Below are 21,703 nucleotides of genomic sequence, written 5' to 3' on the forward strand. Positions count from 1 at the left end.
GAATTATAAAAATATACTCCTCTCTCCAGTAAGAACCTGCAGAGCGTGGGCTGGAGGCTGCGTGGAGTGTGGCACTTAGAAGAGAGAGTCGGTAGTGACCAAGGTCCCAGGGCTGGTGCTGGTCATTTGAAACCGATGGCTGGAGTTTTTTCCAACTCCAAACCTCCTGGTATTTGTCGTCCTCTCATTCACAAATGTTTTCAGCTGCCAACACTCAAACAATGGATAGTCAAGCTAGTAATATAATAATGATAACGGTGATGATACTGCTTATCAAGTCCTTACTATATGCCAGGCTGTAAAGTGTTTGCAATGCATTCTGCCACTGAAGTCTCACAACCCCACTTTGCAGATGAAGAAACTGAAGTTTAAGAAGCTTACGCCATTTGCCCAAAGTCTACACAATCAGTGGCAGAGCCGTGACTGCCACTGGTTGGCGCTGGGCTTGCCTTACTCCAAAGCCCACACTGTTAGGTCCTCTCAGAAAATAATCACTCTCAGAAAAGATCCTACAAAATTTAAAGTCTCAGGGCCTCTGTTTGTGGCCCTGGCCACAGCCTCATAAACTTACAGCACTCACTTGACCAAACGTGGACCCTGGGCAGGGGCAGAATGTGGTCTTGAGACCCAGACAGGGCTTGGGGTCATCCTCAGGAAACTTTCTGAGCTAGTGGAGATGCTAAAAGATGATGTATGAACACCCTCAATCCTCAGACCACTCTCCCTTCGTGCTCCTTTGGAAACAGAATTTGCCTGCTCTTGTGCATCACTGTCTGGCTCTGGCCCCTCAACTCCTCCTGTAGCTTCCATTGCCCCTTTTCTGGTTTACATCTGCTCCCTGGTTAGGGAGGAGTTAGGAATGCAATAGCAGGCGTAACAAGCCTGAAAGACCACACTCATTTCTGTCACTTCTAGTTGTCCTGAGATCGCTGCTATACCATCTTGCCTGCCAGGATTTGTGACAAGGTAATGGCAGTCAGAGGCAGGAGTGGTCTGTAACCCTCAGTTTAGCTCTACCCCCATTTCCATAGTTCTACCACTGGAATGATGGTCTCTGTGAGGATGCATTCTTAGCCCTGCCCGTCTCTAGTTTTTACTGTTCTTTCTGTCTTCTAAATCAGAGCTCTGGCTGTGCACTTTTCCTTTTCTAATACTTATTAACACATGGGTGAGACCAATAAGAAGTTTCTTGGTAAATCAGAAAGAAAGAGTGGAAGAGGAAGGGAGAGTATAGAAGGAGAAACTCCTTATCAGAAAGGGGATATAAAATTTGGGGAAATCTGTGGAATGAATTGAAACCAGAGAGATATAAAAGCCTTGCAAGGGACTTTAATTTCTGCGATAGACCTTATCAAGATGAACAGAACTCTGCAAAGAGAAAGGAATATTTATAAACATTGAGTGGACACATAGGAGAAAAAAAAATGTCTCCTTATAAAGAGAGAAGAGGAATTCTGGTTATGTGGAGTGTTTTGGTGAGTTCCCAAGTTAGGTGTCATTTTTATTGTGGTGCCAACATTCACATGTCGTGAGCTTCATACAATGAGCACACATGACCTCTTGGAGTGAGTCCGTGGGACTGTGGCCTGTGTGCCTGTACCACATAATGAAAAAAATGTGCATCCCAAGATAGTGGGGTTGGAGTGGAGGCGGGTGGGGAAGGGGGCAGGAGAAACCTGATTAAAGAGAGGCAGATGTGACAGTTGGGAAGAGGACCCGTATCTGGCTCACCTCAAAACCCAGTCCATGGGGGCTTCCCTGGTGGCGCAGTGGTTGAGAGTCTGCCTGCCAATGCAGGGGACACGGGTTCGGGCCCTGGTCTGGGAGGATCCCACATGCCGCGGAGCGACTGGGCCCGTGAGCCACAACTACTGAGCCTGCGCGTCTGGAGCCTGTGCTCCGCAACGGGAGAGGCCGCGATAGTGAGAGGCCCGCGCACCGCGATGAAGAGTGGCCCCCCTTCGCCGCAACTGGAGAAAGCCCTCGCAGAGAAACGAAGACCCAACACAGCCAAAAATAAATAAATAAATAAATAATTTAAAAAACCAAAAACAAAAAAACAAAAACTCAGTCCATGAGTCTTTCTTAAGAAACAGCCACAGTGTATTTCTGAAAGTGTATGGCATTCCATGGCATGGAAATCATGGGTTAAACTAAAATCGAACATTTTGTGTCTGTGGTACAATTGTTCCCCTTTTCCTGGCATTGTGCTCTGTTGAAAAGGAAAATCCATATTAAACGTATTTTGAAATAGCCTTATGTAAGTATGGCAGTTTAGTTATTGCAGGGTAGCTTTAAATCCTCTTCAAATTTTAATAACCCTGGGCTGAGTTTTGAGATTATTGAAGTGTGATGTTTGTACTTTCAAGGCTGTTATCAGGACTAGTTTTGAGAAGACAATAGAAGTTCTTTGTGGGCTATAACTCCAAGGAGAACTGGGATAATGATGTCACAGGTTTCGTCACCCTATGGATGCCAAATTTTCCTGAAATGCTACTTCTTATCTAGGGACCTCAGATCCTCTACAGGGATTATCTGGGGTGAATGGAGAAACCAAGACCCACACAGGGAAGGGACTTAACTGAGGTAACCCAGTGAGTCACTAGTAACAGGAACAAAGACCCTCCACTAGAAGGGAGGGAGTTGGTTTAGTGCCAAGTACAACCCCTCTTTATCCTACTTTGCCTGAAAGCATGGGGTACTGAAATCTGAAACTTGTCAGAAAATTCATTCCCCAATGAATTCTGGTTTAACTTTCTGTCAACACTTGGCTGAAACACTTGGCAAAGTAATTTTATTTTACATTACGAATGTAAATATTCCATTCTTGGTTTCATTTCCGTTTCTGTGGAGGCTTCTATTAATGACCCAGTATGAATGATGGCCGAAAGATCTAAAATGGGTTTTATTAGGAACCAGCTGGTGTGCGGGTTTGGGTTTAGTAGTAAGCTGGATGTTAACTGAAATAAATTAGTTCCTGTTATTTGGAATAGTGCAAGCCATTGTGAAAATTTGCCTTTGATGCGCCGCCTTTTTCTTCATTTGTCTCTCAATTCCCTTTGTCCAGTTTGGGGTGCCCATAATCCTGCTTCCTTGTCACCCCTGCCTTCTCTCCTTGCCTACTCCCCATCAGCATAAAAAAGGATTTTGGCTTTCATTCTCTCCCAGGGGCCTGTTTTCTGGGACTGGCTAATCTAATAAGGTAATTTGTGTCCATTTTCAAGAAGAGATTGCAACGTGTAACTGTGTTATATTTCTTGAGAAACATTCCTATTGACACCAGAACTTCCCAGAGCTTAAAGGTGGAAATTCCAAGCGCCTTAGCAGGCTGGAGGAGAAGCAGCTGTTATTTCCCTGATTCTGAGAATCCGTAGTTGCAAGGCACACCCTGGATTTGATATCAACATGGTGGGTGGGGCAAACAACCGCATCCTATTAAATGTACACATGTTCTTTCTTTTACTCACTGATTATAGCCTACATTTATTGACGTAATTACATTCCCCCTTCTTCACTGTGTAAAGGAGGAAAGACTTTAGCTCTGCACTCCTAGGTTCTATAGCTGGGTCTACGAACTGAAAATAAACGGAAAATAGGCAGATTAACAGGAGAAAAGGTCTACAAATTTATTAATTTTTAATATTATGTGCATGGGGCATCGCAAGAAATAAGTGTATGTACCTGAGATGAACCAGCCAGACATTTTCTTCTTTCTTATTTGAATGAGTAAACATCAGCAGGGCAGAGAAGCAAGGACCCTCTGCCGGGTGTGCTTATCACGTATGTTTATGCATGTGTATTATTCTCTTGATTATAGGGAAGTTGACTAGTCTCCCAAATGAATGTTTAGGCGTTTTAAAATGTTTATTCATGCACTTTAGTTTTAAAAATTCATTTGTAAATGAGTTTATCATATGCAAAAATATTAACCTTTTGTTGGTTTTATGTTACTGAAAAAAAACACTCTTGTTTTCCGAACTGGGTCTGTTCTCATAAAGTCTTAAGACTTTAGCTTTAATTGGTTTCTAGTTTTCATTATAGAAGATTTAGAAACGTAGAAGGAAATTTTACAATTGCCATATTTTTAATATATGCTTTGGAGGCTGCCTGGGTTTTACCACACTTGAAATAAATCTGCTGAATCTGTCTTGAGACACATTCAGTTCTCTAGAGAAAATGGCTAGATAGGCATCATGTTTCATCTCAGAATGAAATGTAACTTTTCTCCTGGAACAAGTGACTTTCATGGTATTTTACAGAAGTAACCCCACCCCCCACCCCCAAACTCAACTTGTTGCATTTCAGCTCTGAAATAAATTCTTAGGAAGAAACACCTTGATTCTTGAAGCTTTCATCGCTGGTTCTTGGCTTCTCTGGTTGAACCAAATAGTACTTCTTTGGTTGGTTCTCAATGATGTCAAACATTCAAACCTGGGCACATGTGAGATTTGAGATTTAAAAAAAACCATTTTTTTAAATGAAAGAACTTAATTCATATATATGTTCCTGGCTTTGAACTTCAGGAAAATTATTGTACTGCTTGGGTGGCTTGAAAAATTCTTGGCCCTGGGCATTTTAACTGTAATCGCTTAGAAACGCACAAGCTGTTATGTCTTATCCCCTGACTACAGTCGTTTGCTTTATGATGACTGAACTATCCATGCAGAACTCTGCATGTGGCTGTGCTTTCAGAGTACCTTTCTAGAGCTAAATCAGATGATGTGAATGGAAAACTCTCTATGAGAAAATATAAATAACCTCCTAAGCTAATGATCATTTACTTTAAGCCTTAAAGCATCTATTTGATATTTTCTGAGTTAGCACTTATTTTACTCTAAATTTTAAGGGGGTAATTTCTGATATAAATCATTTTAGAAACTTTAGGAACTTTAAAACTTTCAGCTGAGCCAAGAGATTATTTTTCGCCTTCTTAAATTGGTCTCATTGTGCTCATTTATAAAATGAAAATTTGGATGCACTAATCCCTAAGAGTCATTCCAACTCCAGCATTTGATCCTTCTTTGGTTCTATCAAGAAAATTGTATATGAATTAATATTCCAGTGGGTTACATTTAATATGGAAATGTGTGTACAGGGTTTGAATCACACTGCTGGGTTCAAAGCTCAACTCAGCCACTTAGTAGCCGAGTGATCTTGGGCAAGTTACTTCACTTCTTTTCCTTTAGCTCTATATTTGAAAACTGGGGATAATAATAAGACCTAGGGTTATTATGAGCATTAAATAAACGAATACATGTGATGTGCTTAGAACAGTGACTGGCCCATAGTAATGTTAGTTATTATCAATTGTTCATCTTCTTGACAGAACAATTTGTTTTATTTCAATGTTTGCTTGGAATTAAACATACTAAAAGGTACAACAAGGCGTTCCATGTTTGTTTTCCATATTTTGGGGGAAGAGTATTACCTTTATTTTGCAAGGTAGTTCAAGAATTCCTTTATACATTTACTTTTTTTTCACAAATATAGAATTATAGAACTATTGAATATTTGTGTTTCATGGGACTTTTGAAACCATCAAGACTGATAATTTTCTTTTCTTTCTTTTTTTTGACAATGTTTTAGTTTTTTAATGAACATTTTTTACCCAGCTTTACTGAGGTATAATTGACCAAAAAAAGCATATATTTAAGGTAAACGGGATGATTTAATAGATGTATATAGTGTGAAATGATTACCACACCAAGCTAATTAACACATCCATAATCTCACGTAGTCACTACTTTGTGTGTGTGTGGTGACAACACTTAAGATCTACTTACTCTCTTAGCAAATTTCAAAGTATCCAATGTATAAAATTATTTTTCAATAAGACATTTTAATTTTTTGATTCATTTAAAAAAATAGTACAGTAAACCAATTTTAATTCATATACTCTTATTTTTAATCCACTGAATATATTTTTATCAGGACCAATTATTTTATGTAAATGACTTGATTTCTTGTCCACATCATAATTTACTTCTTTAAAAAATTAAAATTGTATATATTTAAGGTGTACAGCATGATGTTTTGGTATACAGATAACATATGGTTTTCTTGGTGATGAGAGCACCTGACAGCTACTCTCAATCAAGTTTCCAGTATATAATATAGTATTATCAACTATAGTCACCATGCTGTACATTAGATCCTCAGAACTTATTCATCTTATAACTGAAAGTTAATACTCTTTGACCAAGATCTCCCCCTACACAGGAATCTTAGAATTCCTTGGAGATGATTTGAAGGTCATCCTCAAGTCCATGCAGGATGGGTAAGGAAGGGTGGGTCTCCATGGTCACACCTAATTTCCCAGAAAGGCCTTGCTTCCATCTACTTTGTATATTGCAATTCCTGATAAGAATTAATCTTATTTTGCACACATCTTCACTTTACAGATGAAGAAACTGAACCCCAACAAGGTATAGTGATATGCCCAGGGACACAGAGCAGGTTAATAGCAGACCAGAAATAAACCCCAGGTTTCCAGGTGCCCAACAGACCACATTCTATACCATGCTGCCATGGAAACTTTCAAACGGATTGAAGTAAAAACAAACTCTCACACAACAACCAGAAAACCCCTGAGTATCTCTAGGAAACCAGCACATTTTTGCTAAATAGGGTTTTCCTCCACTTGATAAAAGCAGTAAAGACTAAACCAAGGGAACTAGAATTTAAAAGTGAAAATCTGTAGAAAGATGAATAATTGCTTTTTAAAGGAAGCATCCCAAGGGCCAAATAATTCAAATGTGTCAGGCACCATGGGATTCAGGGATGAAAAATTCCCTACAGTTCTAAAGCAAGCATTATAATTTGAAGTTTCCTGACAGTTTTTGAAAGAAGAGAAATACCTTTCTTTTCCGGGCCAAATGCCAAGTTAGGTAATTACCCCTTGCCCACTTTCTTTCCCCAGGCTGTTTTAATTAGATAAGAATTCTGCCTTCATTTCCTTTCGTAAACTGAATTGTGATGTTGCCACATATCTTTCAAAGACTGTTAATGCCCTTGTTTGCTGAACGCTTTTCCCTTCAGAATGGAAAAGATTTTGCCATAAGTACTTGGCTCACTTCAGGGTACAAAATGCTTTCCAAGGGTTAGGAAATACTAGATCCCTCAGCTTCCAATAGTAGATCTTTCAGCTTCAATTCTGCTCCAGAGACCCAGAGAGAAATCAATAAGCCATACCTTCCCTGCTAGTCCTGGTATGTCTGACAGATGTTAAGGGGAAAGCTTTAATAAATTGCTCAAGAAACAATGTTAACTAGAGCGAAGTCTAACAGTCAATTCCACACTCCACACCCTCTCCCCTCCTCCTTGAAAAACTGCCCAAAGAAACAGTGGATCTATAGAGTCACAGAAGACATGTAATCCATTGACCTCACCATCTTCTCAACAGCATGACTTTTCCACAACAGCAAAACAGCAGTGCACGTTTAAGCAGGGCCTTGTACTAAGAAAGAACGGGGTTCTAGTACCAACCACCCTATAATAGCAAGGTTATTTTAGGCAAGTTACTCAATTTCACAAAGCCTCTTTCCTCAGGCTTACATATTTTTTCACTTAAAATATCTTGGAACTGACCCATATCAGCACATGTGATCCACTTTATTATAATTTTTTTAATGGCTACACAGCATTGCATTATATAGCTGGACCATTATTTAACTATTGATGGACATTTAGGCTGCTTTCAATCTTTTGCTCTGGGAGGCAATGCTGCAGTGTGGATGGACCATTGCACACACAGGAATACATCTCTGTAAGATACACTTTTATAAGTAGAGATGGTGGGTAAAAAGATCTTTGTATTTGAAAGTTGGATAGACAGTGCCGAATTGTTCTGCATTGTGGTTGTCCCTGTATATTCTCACCAGCAGTGCCTGCCAGTGCTGTTTCCCATGGAAATCTTGTGAAACTGTTGGGTAAAAATAGCATCTCATAGTAGTTTTATGTTCTCTTGTCACGACTAAGGGTGAGCAACCTTTCACATTTTAAAGAACCGTCTTTATTTCCCTTTCTGTAACCGTCAAGTCTTGTGCATTTTCTCTTCGGTGTTGGATTTCTTCTTATCAAAGTATAAGAACTGTTTATGTGGACTTCCCTGGTGGCACAGTGGTTAGGAATCCGCCTGCCAATGCAGGGGACACGGGTTCGAGCCCTGGTCCGGGAAGACCCCACATACCGTGGAGCAACTAAGCCTGTGTGCCACAACTACTGAGCCTGTGCTCTAGAGCCCGTGAGCCACAACTACTGAGCCTACGTGCCACAACTACTGAAGCCCATGTGCCTAGTGTCCGTGCTCCACAGCAAGAGAAGCCACTGCAATAAGAAGCCTGCGCACCCCAACAAAGAGTAGCCGCTGCTCACCACAACTAGAGAAAGCCTGCGTGCAGCAACGAAGACCCAACGCAGCCAAAAATAAATAAATAAATAAATTTATTAAAAAAAAAAGAACTGTTTATGTACATGAAAAATAGTCTTTTGTCTGTTGTATGAATTGCCAGTATATATATATATAAAATATATATATAGGATTTTTAAAATATCATATTTAGAAAGTCTTTCTCATTCTGAAATTAAAAAATTAAAATCTCCCAACTTTCTTCAGAATATTTTTGACTTCAATTTTCACATTCAAATATTTGATCCATCTGAAATTTATTTTATTTTAAGCTGTGAAGTGGGACTCTAATTTTATTTTATTTTATTTTTTATTTTATTTTTCTAGGTGGCCACCTTGTTGTTGCAAATCACTTATTAAATAATACATTAATCTCCAACTGAATTTATCATAGTCTAAATTTCTGTACATATTTTAACATATGGTTGGACTTACTATACTGTTTTACTGATTCTTTGTCTTTTGCAAAGAAAACATTGTTTTAACAATTAGAATGTTTAATATCTGATAGAGTATCTAATAATAATATCTTCTAATTTTTCCAAGAATTTTCCTAGCTAATCTTGCTTATTTACTTTCTCATATGAAGAATTCACTTATCTAGTCCCTCCCCTGACAACAAAATTAATTAGTTTTTTAGGGAGGGGAGTGCATTGAATTTATAATTTTTAAAGAAAGACTATATATTTATGATGTTGAAACTTTTAATTCAAGAATATGGTATGTCTTTCCATTTAACTATTTTTGTGTCCCTCAGTAGAAGCTGTCAAAAAGTGGAGATAATATGAAGAGTGGTAATAATGGTACCTACCTCAAAGAGTTTTTGTAAGGATTAAATGAAGATATACACAGTGCCTGGCCCTTCACATGCTCAAAAAATATAATATATGACAAACGCACACTTTATTGCCATACCCTGGAGTGACTAATCTATTAAGATAAATTAGTCTCTCAATAATCTGAAATTTCCATGATTATGACTCATACTTGGCTCCACCCTGAAATAGAAATGATTCCCCTGTCTTTGTCATTCTTCCCTCTGTCCTACTCACCTCTGTGGCAGGTTTTGTAAGGTGACTAGAAGTCCCACTGTGGGCATCTGTGGCATCCTTGTTGGATATGAGTTAACTAAACAGGTTATGGCTGCCGGCTTATCCAAGGAGGTATCAGGTCACCCAGGCAGAGGTGACTGGATAGGACTTGCATTTTACATCTCTCTTGACAACTGTGTGCAGGATGAAGAAAATATTGCCAAATATTATATAGATTTTATTTCTGTTTTGAAGGTACAGAATCTCCCTCCATGGGATAGTAGAGGATTTGATTAAGATTGCTCAGCTGTCAATAAAATGGAGGGTCTTATTATCATCTTCTGATATTTGGTGCTCCATATCCATGTATTTTATACACCTTTATGGCACACTCATTTTATGCTCGATATTGAGCTTAAAGTTTTATTTGTTTTAGCATGTTTAATCTTCACAAGTGGGTATCGTCATCCCATTTTCCAGATAAAATAACAGGGTCAAGTTTACAGATCTAGAAACTGACAAAACCGATACTAGAGATTTGTTTATCCGAAGTCTGTGCTATTAACCACAATGCTTAATTTAGCAGAGTTTGAACAAGTTAAACAAAATCAACTGTAAAATAAATTGAAATACCATTTGACTGCATGTCTGAGCATGCTCCTTCATCTGGAACAGAAGCATTGTCATGTTAGGTATTATTAGTGTAGGTATTCTTTTTGTTAATAAAATCACACCTCAACTGAGGGGTACAGTGCCTGGTCCTTCTTGAAAATAAACCTGAAAAAGTCCTGGGGGAAATTAATGATCTTTTCAGCTGCATTTGCTTTCAGGAAACAAGATTTACACTTTCATGTGATCTGAATGTGCCATAGAAACAATACCAAGGAGGACTCTATTCAATTATTTGTCTTCCTTTTTCTAATGCCTTAATTTGATATGAAATTCATTTGTGTCACACCTCCACTTGGCCTTTCCCAGGTAACCTATCCAAAATCTAAGAAATATTTCAGCAAATAAGAAAGATGATCCATCGAATTACTTATTCCCTGGGGGAAAAAGCATGTGACCAGTGAATCAGGGGAAATTGACTGCCCAGGGAAGAGCACACTCAAGGCATTTCAGCATGAGTCACAGGACATAGGACTGTCCCATGATCAAAAAAGGTGAATGAACAAAGCCAGAGTTCCTTTTATAGTTTCCATCGATGTGATCAGCTTAGGCTTGTTTCTACACAGGCTGCTTAGGCTTGTCATGGTAAAGAATGAGGGATCATCACTAAAGCATACAGAAGAATGCTCTGTCAGAGAGGAGACTCCTTCCAGGTGTGGAGGGCCTAGAGCTGGGGGACCACCATTGAGTGAGAAGGTCAGCATTGATGAAATCCCACAGGAGGAAAGGCCTAGAGTCCGGGAGCACTGGGAGTGGAGATCCACATGGTCACAGCACTGGCAGGAGATGCTGGCTGGACTAAGTGTCAGAGGACCTCAGTCCTAGAATAACTGGGGTGATCAAGTCTGGGACTTGGTCTTGGAGGAACTGGAGTATTTGGCATTTTAGCAAGGCAGGTTCTCAGGTGAAATTAATACCAACTGGGTTGTAAGGGGAAAACCTGTTCCTAGGAGCTATATGTGAGTCTTCAGGAGGCCCTCTGCTTGGCACATAGGAGCCATTCAACTATTTGTGGAGTGATTATGAGTCATAAAGCAGAAACCCTGTTTCTGAATGTAGGACACATGGTGCCAGCAGGTCTCTGAGTGGAATTGACCTGATGCTGGGTCACCTGTACAGTGACTAAGGACGTGGTTATCCCAGAGCCTAGGGTGGGACTGAACCTGCAGGTGGTGGTCGAGGGTCCAGGTGGGGTAAATTAGGAGGATGAGGAGTAGGCAGGCAGTTTCTTACCCATTCTTTGACAGCTTTACATTGTTATTAGGTCTTCACTTTTGATCAAATACACTGTCTTAGCCCTTTTGGGCTGCGATAACAAAAATGCCTCGTAGTTTATAAACAACAGAAGTTTATTTCTCATAGTCCCAGAGGCAGCGAAGTCCAAGATAAAGGCGCTGGCAAACTTGGTGTCTGGTGAGGACTCTCTTCCTGGTTTAGAGATGACCATCTTTTCGTTGTGTCCTCACATGGGGGAGGGGACAAGGGCTCTCTCTGGAGCTTCTTTTATAATATAAGGGCACTAATCTCATCCATGAGAGCTCTTTCCTCATGACTTAATCAACTCCCAAAGGCCCTGCCTCCAATTACCAACATATTAAGGATTAGATTTCAACATATGAATGTGTGTGGAGGGCACATACTGAAATGGTCTGCACTTTTGATCAAATACATCGAAAAATTTTGCCAGTTTCCTCAGTTTCCATGGAGCCAAGGTGGTGGACGCTTTTAGGTAAGTCACATGCCCCAAATACCCGGGGTTCATGATCTTTGGAGTTACCATTCAGTTTCACTTAAATGCTTGCTATGTGACTGTCACTGGGATAGGTCCACCATAGACAGTAGCTCTGCTCCTCTACATAATCCTTAAAGGTAGATGGTCTTGGATCCACTTTACAGCTGCGAAACCTGAGGATTAAGTTGCATGTTATGCCGAAGGCTACATAGACAGGAAATGTTGGAACAGTAGTGTCAGGATCAGAATCCACCATCTTTCCCAAAACTTCTGTGACATGGTCCTTTCCCTAGACCAGTGCTGCTCAAACTTTCATGTGCAGATGGATTACTGAGTTAGAATGAAGATTCTGGTTCAGATTCTGAGATGGAGACCAAGACTCTGCCTTTCTAATGAGCTCCCTTGTGATGCTGGTGCTGTTGGTCTCTGAACCACACAGTGAGGAGCAAAGGTCTAGAGTAGGGGTGGCTGGATAGTAAATGTTTTCGGCTCCGTGGCCCACGTGGTCTCTGTCACATCTGTGCAGCTCTGCCAGATACCGTGAAAGCAACCATCGACAATACGTAAAGAAATGAACGTGGCTGTGTTCCAATAACCTTTATTTATGGAGACTGACACGAATTTCACATAATTTTCATACGTCACAAAGTACTATTTTTCCTTTGATTTGATTTCAACCTTGTAAAAATGTGACAAACATGATCAGCTCATAGGCCATTGTTTCCTGTCTCCCATTCAGTCTAGAAATGTAATGGCTTTGCTCTGACAGAGGTGAAGAACTTACCAAGGAGGATGGTCCAGGGTCTGAGGTTTTCGGAGATTGATGGCAACCGCAAGAGTTGGCAGATGGGCAGCTGAGATGGGAGAGCAAAGGCCTTGGAAGTCAGATCCACCTCTGTCACAGGCCTTGTCACTTTCAGTGAAAAGCCTTTAAATCTTAGTGTCCTAGTTTCCTCATGTGCAAAGTGGGACTAAAAAGAGTCGGGTTATTGTGAAGACACAAAGAAATGAACTAACGCACAGAAAGCTTTTGTGATACCCAGCAGAGATGAATTACGATGTTAGAATCCCAATGTTAGCATCAATGACTGAAACAGGATGTGAGGACAAGAACCTACCAGAATCTGACTGGACCTCAGAACCGATCAGCTCAGATTACGTGAGAGAGAATTTGCTGATCACACTGTAGGTATAAATGGCCATCCAATTTTGAGGAAAACACATTGAGGAAGCAAGAACTAAGTACAGTTATATAAAGTGGGGGTGAGGTCAATGCAGAGCCCGTATGGAGATGTCTATTTAAGACAGACAAGGGAAACCCTCCAGAGAACTGTTGGCATGGTTGGTATTAATTTAATAATAACAATTAATAGCTGATACAGCATTCACCATGTGGTTGGTAATATTCTAGTGTTTTATAAGCAGTAATCTATTTAATCCTCATGATCACTTAATAAAGTAGGTACTATTATTATCCCCATTTGACAGATAAAAAAACTGAGACAAAGAGAGGGTAAGTAACATGCCCAAGGCCACCCTTTGTTTAAGTGGCAGCGCTGTCGGGTTCCAGCATCCTTGCTCTTGATCACCACGCTGGAAGTGTTCACTCCAGGAGTTCTAGGGTCTCTGGATGAAATTAGCTTGGCGGGGCACAGGGATGTGGTGGGGTGGGGAATCTTCTTCCAGGGAGCAAACGGGGTCAGGGGCTTTTACAATTCTTTTATGCCTCGGGGGTGTGACAGATAGCAAATCTGATATACTATTTAAATTTTATATTTATTTATTTATTTATGGCTGTGTTGGGTCTTCGTTTCTGTGCGAGGGCTCTCTCCAGCTGCGGCAAGTGGGGCCACTCTTCATCGCGGTGCGCGGGCCTCTCACTGTCGTGGCCTCTCTTGTTGCGGAGCACAGGCTCCAGACGCGCAGGCTCAGCAGTTGTGGCTCACGGGCCCAGTTGCTCCGCGGCATGTGGGATCTTCCCGGACCAGGGCTCGAACCCGTGTCCCCTGCATTGGCAGGCAGACCCTCAACCACTGCGCCACCAGGGAAGCCCTGATATACTCTTTTTGTCTTTGTATATCACAATTGCTAACCCCTGAAGCCAGAGTCCTGTGGTAGTCTTAGGCGTACTGTGCAAGTTTAGACTGTTCTGTATCTTGATGTAGATTCATTTTCAGAAGCGGGTGGAGGTGGCACACATATTTTTGCCTCTTTTCTGTGTGGGTGGTGACCCTAACCTCAAATGTGGACTGTGCAGAGGCAACATGAAACAGGAAGATGCCTGCTGTGGATCAGAAGGAAAAGTCACTTGAACCAGGTCTTCCAAAATTAGTGCCTCTGATTACTTGGATCCTATGAGTCTATAGAAATCTTTGGGTGATTCCCCACATCGTGACTATTGCTTTTCCCATCAATTACATTCTAACAATTAAACAGATCTTTTTGCATTCAATTTGGAAAAGGAATTTTTAATAAGGGTATTCCCAGCTCCATATACCTCAGAGAATTTGCACTGGAAAATTCTCTCACTCTGTGTGCCCATATTTGGTAGTTTCCTCATCAGTGAGATCAGATTTCCTGGATATTCCAGAATTGCCGTTACCACTTTTATTTTTTAATTTGCGAGAAGAACACTGAACCTAAAAATGTTATGTTACCTTTTCTTAAAGGATAAAGAACTGCATATATTTATGGTTATAAAAAAACTGTATTCATAAGCTTTGACTATGATCTGGTGTCAGCTTTCCCAACTAAACAAAACATTCTCAAATTCTCTAAATTCTCCAAGAAATCCTTCCAGGTGACTGTATACCTCTGCATTATTTCCAATAGAGTAATAGGTATGTCTTGAATTCTAGCCCTGCACATAATTAACATTTTATTCATAGAAAATTATATATAATGATAATAATATTTTTATTAATATAATGGTAATCATGAATATAAGGACTTTACACATAAGTGGCATTTGTGATGCCAGATTAACTTTCAGTTTTCTTTTTTACTGATTTAATTCCTAGATATTTAAAAATGAAATCTGTTTCAGTTTTATTAGAAATATTCCTTCAGCGGGTAAAATGCAGAGCGGGTAAAATACAGAGCTTGCCTGTATTTTATTCCATTTATATTATTTTATTCCATTTCTATGGAATATGCAGCCAGGAAAATCATCGGAAAAAGTTGTTTAGTTAAATGAGAGTCAAAGAGAAAGTCCTGAATTGCTTTAAACATGCTTTGTAGCAATTTCTTAATATGTTTTGAGAGTGCAGTCAATTGTAAAAATACATGGAATACCAGGAGTTCCTAGCCTCAGTCTGGCCTCACTCATAAACACCATATGACCTTTAGTAAGTAACTGGGGACCCATCCTTACAGCAGTAAAGTGTTGATTTTGTGTTCTAGAAAGAGATTGTTCATAATTCAACCCCCAAATACCGCATTAACTAATATTTGCTTACATGAGACTAGAAAAGAAAAACCACAGAAAAAAAAAGGTTGCTGAAATACATTTTCCAAAAATTTTTTAAGCTGAAAAGAAATTCTTGAGGCAAATGATTTTTACAGGTGTTTGGACATTCAGTAAAAAGAAAACCTGACCAACATCACAGTTTGGAGAATACAAAGTAATTTAGGTTATTTTAAGCTTTGGTTCACTTCAGTTAAATGATAAAGAATTTATTAGTATCTATTAGGAGATACTGAGATACGTGTAGCTGCCAAAAATCTATACCGAGCAATCCAGTTCTGTATACAATTAAGTGCTATTTTGTGGTTCCAATAATCAAATTCTATCCAATTCAAAGGGGGAGACAGTAGCAAGGCAAGTAATGACCTCCTCTAGGCGGTCAGGTCTGAAACGGCAGGGATGATGTCAGATGGGTTCTGGAGAAGGGCAAGGGCCTTCCAGCAGAGGCCCTTGTGCCAGAGTTACATGTGCCAAGTCATGGAGGTGAGAAATGAGCCCAGAAGGTTAATGCGAGAGTGAAAAAACTTGCCTGAGTTGAGTAGAAAAAAAACTGGACTCAGTCACATTGTAGGGGCCACCGCAAGTCACCAGAGGACCTCAGCTTTGTTTAGGGAGGGGAAAAGGGAGTCTGAGAAAACTTGAAGCAGGGAAGAGCTGTGATGAAAATGGTATTTAAAGAAGATTGATTTGGCAGTGGTGTACCTCGGCAAAGACTGAAAGGTAGTCCTTTGGGTAGAAGCTTCTTCTATTTTTTATATAAAACTAGTGTCTTGATTTGGGAGATTAGCTATTTCGACACCCAGTGAATCAATTACCTTCACATTCATTTAGACAGGTGATCCAGTAATTTAAATTTATTTAATGCAATATTGTTTCAGTGTTTTATATCAAAATACTCCATACAATTGTACTGTGTTGTTTCTTGTCCTTTGGACCAAGGGTAGATTAAAAATAAATAAATGGGTACTCTATTAGGAACGGAGTTGTATTGGTAGACAGGGTGTATACACTGTTTGCCCTCAGAAAGCTTGACCATCGAGAGAGATTGGCTGTAAGCAAATCATGACAGAAATAACTAGTTACAATGGTGGTAAGTGCTGAGAAGGGCGGGGTAATATGGGGAAGTCTAAGAGAGGGTTCTAACGCAGATTTATGGCCTGAGGACTTGGGGAAAGTCTCTTGGGGGAAGTGACATTCAAAATGAGATCTGATTGGAGTGGAGGAAAGGAGAGTAGGAGCTGAAGTGGGTTCGAAATTCTGAGAAGAGGAAATTATATTTGTAGGGGCCCTGGGGTGAAACGGAGTCCAGAGCATTCCAGGAACTGAAAGAAGGCCAGCTGGACCAGAGTGGCAGGGCACAGCCTGGGCAGGATGGAGAGAGACTAGGAGGGGGCTGAGGGCACCGGGCCTCGAAAACCACAAGAAGGGCTCTCAGGGTGCTGCTCTGTCTCCCTCAATATTGCCCCTCCCCTCTTCCACCAGGAGACCCAATTACTTCAGCATCCACATTTCACATCAATTCTTCAAACTTACTGCATCACTTCAGTGCAAGTAAGCTGCAGCTGAATGCGGCCACGCCTTGAACTGAAAGTCAACTAACTGACAGTGCTCCCTCTGTATTATCCTAAATCCTGAAATTCTCTGTGTGGCCATGGCCAGTTATCCCTCTGTCTCCCGCTGAGATGCTGTTTGACCTCAGAGCGCCTTCCACTCCCCTCACCGTTTCTGACTCTCGTTCACTCACTGGGCTCTTCTCCGACTTCTGCGTCTCATCCCCCAGCACAGAGCTCAAGGGCAACCACTTTCAACCAAACCCTTCTTAGTACCTGTTCGCTATCCTTCTGCTTGGCCTTCTATGATTCTCACATTCCCATCCCTCACTCCAGAGTAAAGATAAGCTCACTTTCCCTGCTCTTCTCTTGAACTTTGCTGGGAAACCTAGGTAATGTCCAGGTGGGTTTATTACTCATTCACGCTTCTACATGACCCTCGTGTTACTTGACAACCATTTTTGGTGTATTGCTTATTTCATTCCTCCTAACAACTTTCAAACTTTATCCTCCTAACCCCAAGCCTGCTTTTCCGTCACATTCGCTTCCCGTTTCTGTGACTGGCAACCCATCCATGAGTCACCCATGCCAGGAATCCAGGGGTTCTCTGGACTCACTTTTCTCACTCTGACTTTCAGACAGTTGGCTAAATCCCATTAATTGTACCAACTTAGTCTCTCTTTTCAGTTTCCTTCCCTCTGTCCCAATAACTGTTTCTCAAATTCAGATGATCACTTTCCTTGCCTTAACTGGTTTCCTTGCCTCTCATCTGGAATTCTTCCAATCCTTTTTCCACATGGCCTCAGACCTAACATCTAACCTTGTCGTTGCTTTGTTTTAAACTGGGACTCGTAATGACTCCCATTACCTACAGGAGGAAAGCCCAACCTTAGGGACAAAACAGGGCCCTCTGTGGCCTGGCCTCTGCCCACCTCTCTGACTTTTCTTTTCAGGTGTGCCACCTCCTTCTCCTGCCTCCTTCCACCCTTGACTCTCATGTTCTGGCCATTCAAATTTGCCCTTCTTACTCTAACCCGCCATGCTGTTGTTGCATGCCTCTGGACAAGGTGCTCTTCGGCCCACAGTGTCTTTTGCCACCCAGCTTACTTCCCAGAGACTTGATATTTTTTGAGATTCAGCTCACAAGTTTCAGGAAGCCTTTCCCGAGCCCCCTTCTCCCCTCCTCCATAGGTGGTCCTGGTCTCTCCTTCCTCCAGGGCCCCGGTCCACCGAGAGCATCTTTCTATCAGAGCACTTATTATACTTAGTTGCAATAATTTGTTTTCAGATCTCTGTTCTTCAAAATGGTTATAAGTTCTGTGTATTACTCAACTTGGCCTGCTTGATCCCCAGCGCAGTTCCTGACCTACAGTGGTAACTCTTTTTTTTTTTTTTTAAATTTTATTTATTTATTTATTTATGGCTGTGCTGGGTCTTCGTTTCTGTGCGAGGGCTTTCTCTAGTTGTGGCAAGCGGGGACCACTCTTCATTGCGGTGCGTGGGCCTCTCACCATCGCGGCCTCTCTTGTTGCGGAGCACAGGCTCCAGACGCGCAGGCTCAGCAATTGTGGCTTACGGTCCCAGCCGCTCTACGGCATGCGGGATCCTCCCAGACCAGGGCTCGAACCCGTGTCCCCTGCATTGACAGGCAAATTCTCAACCACTGCGCCACGAGGGAAGCCCTACAGTGGTAACTCTAAGATGGTCTCATTTCTCTTGTACTTTGCTCCATAAATTATTGCTACTCTAGCTTCCACTTTTTCTTTTTCTACTTTGATTTTTCCTTCCAGCCTACAAATGGGCTCTGTCTCTCCTATTAAAACCAAAAAACCCACCTCTCTCAACTTTCCCCTGACCACCCTAGGATAGTTTTTCCTACCACACCCACCCCGACCCCACTCTCATTCACTGAATTGTCTTCTTTTTTTGTTTTTTGTTTCTTTTTTTCTTTGTTTTTTTATTGAAGTATAGTTAATTTACATAGTAATATAGTTAGTATAGTTGTGTTAGTTTCGCGTGTACAGCAAAGTGATTCATTTACACATGTATATATATACTCTTTTTCAGATTCTTTTCCATTATAGGTTATTACAAGATATTGAGTAGAGTTCCCTGTGCTACACAGTAGGTCCTTCTGAATTATCTTCTTAATTGCCCTTATCACAGCACTATTAATTTATTTTTTTGTTAACTCATTTTTTTGTCCACACTAGGAAGTAAGCTCCTTGGGGGCTGAGATCTGTCCCCAGTGTCTGGCTCCCCAGTGCATTGTGCTAAGGCACAAATTAATTTATCTGTTGAATAAATGAATGCATGAGTGGATAAGTGAATGAATAAATGAAACTGCTGCTTTCACTGCCAACCCCCTTTTGAATTCTGCACTTCCCATGCTCTTTCCAACCCATCCTGGATTTTTTTCAACCTACCCTGCTCTACTGAAATTGCTATTTCAAAGTTTGCCAGTGACTCCTTTATTAGCAAACCCAATGGCCTTGCCATTTCTGTGGCATTTGATAAACCTTCCTGGAAAGTCTATTACTGGTTTTTGGGAGAACGTACTAACTTGGTTTTCCTCCCACATTTCTGGTTTCTCCTTCTCTGTCTTTCTCTGGCTCCCCTTCCTTCATTCAACTTCTTATATTTTTTCTGGGAAGTAGTTTTTTTGAATGCTACATGACCCATCCCAGAGATTTCAACTGTGATCTCCAGGTGAATGAGCTGCAAACGTGCATCTCTATCCTTAGCCTCTTCCTGAGTTCCAGGTTGGCCTGCTTCATATTTCCAAATGAGGGCCCTACTGGTAACCCCATATTCACCACAGTTCAAAAACAAATCTATAAACGGCATACTTCCTGTGTTCCATTTGTCAGCCAATGAGAGCACAGTCCCGCCACCCTCACTGAGATAGATTTACACCCTGGGAATCAGCTCTGTTCACTCTCTATGGTACCTTCTACTAATCACTCACTGAGTTCTGTCAATTCTCCTGTTGCCAGATCTCTTCCTTTGATCTCCATCCTTTCTTTTCCTTTGTAACCCAGCCTTCCCATTACCTCTAAAGCAATCTTTCTGAAATATCAGTTCTGATCACCTCAAGTCTCTGCTCAAAAAACTGTGATTGTATAGAATACTTTTGGAAGAATTAATAAGAAAGCATACTATTTGAATTTTGTACCATGACCATGACTTAGTATTATAATTTTATCAAAGTCTAATTTGAAATTCTTTTTATTGCCTACCAAATCAGTTTATAAGCTTCTTTACTAAACCTTCATGTCCATCCACAATATAATCTCAATCTAACTTTCCACCTTTTTTCTTCACTTACTCTGTATTCTAGTCAAATGGATTATTCATTGTATATGCTCATGTGTATTTTTTTGATTCATGGTTGAACTGGTATAGTAGGAAATTTGTGGAATAAAAAGATGCCTTTTAATTTAATTACCTTAAAGCTTTGGTCATCAGTGATGTTAATTTGCACATACATAGCTCAGAAAAATAAACCCGAAGTACCTATCCATAGATGTACTCTGTATTGGAAATATCAAATTTACAACTATACCATAGCACAACTGAAGTTCCTTAAGATATACTTAACTTTGAAATGGGAAGACTGGTGCCCCCCCAGGACCTCCATGCATACCATTTTTCAGATGCCTGGGAACCACCACAGCAATGATAACTCCTGTCCAGCCACTTTACTGTTGGGCTACTGTTTTCCCAAGTCAGCTGATTCTGGGGTCCGGGGTCCGTGGTCCAGGATCCAGAGCATGGGGGACGCCTTGCAGTCAATCATTCTATTTTCCCTGCTATAGGTACCAAGTCTCAGGCAGGCAAAGCAAACAGTTTTTTGTGCCAGCCAGCCATCTGAAGTGTGGACCTGATCACTTGCTTTCTTTTTTCTCTCTCCACTCTGCTAAACACATGCCCTGCTTTTTCAGGATGCTAGTTTTCCCAATTAGCCAGAGGCTGACCTCAATCTGTGATTGCTCAGCTTTGCCCCATCACAGGGAGAGCATCCATCTCCAAATCAGAAAAACAAGCTGTACTCCTGCCCTCTTTCACTAGCTCTGGGTTTCCGTTGCTCATACCCCCAGCTGTAATGTTATCAAAGGGAAACAGAACTGCCCGTCCCCCTAGCATTCGGTTGTCATCTCTCCCTTACCTAGCTCTGGGCTATCTATTAAATTCCCATCTCAAGGATGAATGAGCATTTGGAATACATTTTAAAATATTTAAAAATCATTTTATTGTTTTCTTTTTTACTAGAGAAATGTATTAGAAAAACAATATATTTTTCTAATTACTACACAATTTCTCTTCCACTGTACAACCACAATAGTATAGCAGTAGGGTGATGTGTATTACATAGGCTATTCCAGGAAAGCTAACAACCTTTAATAATTTTGTTTTTATAGGAAAACATATTTTAGGTTTCAAACAGCCAAGTGTATGCACCGTTTTGGAACACACAATTACAGATGCTATGATTTCAACTTTCCAATGTATGTATTCTAGTATATGTATATTATATACACATAAATATAAATATATTTACCTATATATGTTATGTATTCTAATATGTATGTATATTGTATATACATAAAAATATTTATTTACATATAGACAAAAAGACTGGATGGGAACATAGGAAAAGAAAAACTGTTAATGTGCAAAGCGGTGAAAAAATATCCTTCTTAATGTTATATTATTTATACAATTAAAAAATAACCTCAGCAATAGATAACTGCAAAAAAATGTTATCATCTCCTCTCTAAAGGTGACCCCACTCCATACGCACAATATATTTTTCTGTGTTCTCATAGCATCTCACATATATACCTT

Source organism: Balaenoptera musculus, chromosome 12 (assembly GCF_009873245.2).
Source record: "Balaenoptera musculus isolate JJ_BM4_2016_0621 chromosome 12, mBalMus1.pri.v3, whole genome shotgun sequence".
Classification (NCBI taxonomy): domain Eukaryota; kingdom Metazoa; phylum Chordata; class Mammalia; order Artiodactyla; family Balaenopteridae; genus Balaenoptera; species Balaenoptera musculus.